This window comes from Rhagoletis pomonella, unplaced genomic scaffold, assembly GCF_013731165.1.
Source record: "Rhagoletis pomonella isolate Grant_MI unplaced genomic scaffold, Rhpom_1.0 Rhpom_scaffold_00003, whole genome shotgun sequence".
Classification (NCBI taxonomy): Eukaryota; Metazoa; Arthropoda; class Insecta; order Diptera; family Tephritidae; genus Rhagoletis; species Rhagoletis pomonella.
The window spans coordinates 26,995,880-26,997,222 of NW_023458557.1; positions in this window are offsets into that span (position 1 = coordinate 26,995,880).

The window sequence follows — 1,343 nt, forward strand, 5'->3', positions numbered from 1 at the left end:
TTACGAGCCCCTCGCAAACTTACGAGGCAAATTTGATGCGCCAACGACCTCGTTAACTTCAGTGTTACCGAGGGCCGAAATTTTTATATGTACTAAAATGTATGATAAAATAATGAAAATAAATTAAAAAAATAATACGCGAATAAAATGAATGAATTTCATCCACTAACTGTATTGACTTAGGTTTTCTGCTAATTTCGGTATTTTTCACTGTATTTTAGCCGAGAGTGGTAGAGACAAGATGGCGGGATGTTATGGAAAATACTACGAAACAAAAATTACTTCACAAAATCCTGGTTGATCTGTCAAATAGTCACTTTACGCACCTATTTACACCTTTTCACAAAGGGGGTGTTCCCATAAAAGCCTCGTAAACTTACGAGTTTTACACGGTTTAGGACTTTACGAGTTTAAGGGAATTCCCTAAATGTAAAACGGAAGAATATAAAATCATAGATCCTTAAAAATTCGCCACGATTTGTTACGATTCGCCCCTTGCATTGTAACGAAGGCCATATCTACTATATATTTGTGGAAGTATGTATGTGTGCATGTGCCAGGGTGCAGTCTAAACAGGCGGACAGAATCGAACAAAATTTTGACAGAGTATTGCCATGACACCTGGGCCTATAATAGGGTGAAAAAATTGGGATCCGACAAGGGGGCGTGGCACCTCCCATAGGCGTGAAATTTTTAATCAGCCATAACTTCCAGACCATAAGTCACATTAACCTGAAATTTGGTATACATATCAACGGTGCTTAAACGAGGGTATATATAAACGAGTTTGTAAAACGGAGCGGGGCACATCCCATAGGCGTGGAATTTTTTATCAGCTACAAGTTCGGAACCATAAGTAACACGAACTTGAAATTTGGTATGAAGACATATCAATAGTAGGTGCTTATACGGGGGTATATATAAATGACTTTGTAAAAGGGGGCGAGGCACATCCTATAGGCGTGGAATCCTTTATCAGTTGTAACTTCGGAACCACAAGTCACACCAACTTGAAATTTGGTATGCAGACATATCAATGATAGGTGATTATACGAGCGTATATATAAACGAGTTTGTAAAGGGGGGCGTGGCACATCCCACAGGCGTGGAATTGTTTATCAGCCATAACTTCGGAACCATAAGCCCACCTAACTTGAAATTTGGTATGCAGACATATCAATGGCAGGTGCTTATATGAGGGTATATATAAATGACTTTGTAAAAGGGGGCGTGGCACATCCTATAGGCGTGGAATCCTTTATCAGTTGTAACTTCGGAACCACAAGTCACACGAATTTGAAATTTGGTATGCAGACATATCAATGGTAGGTGATTATACGAGG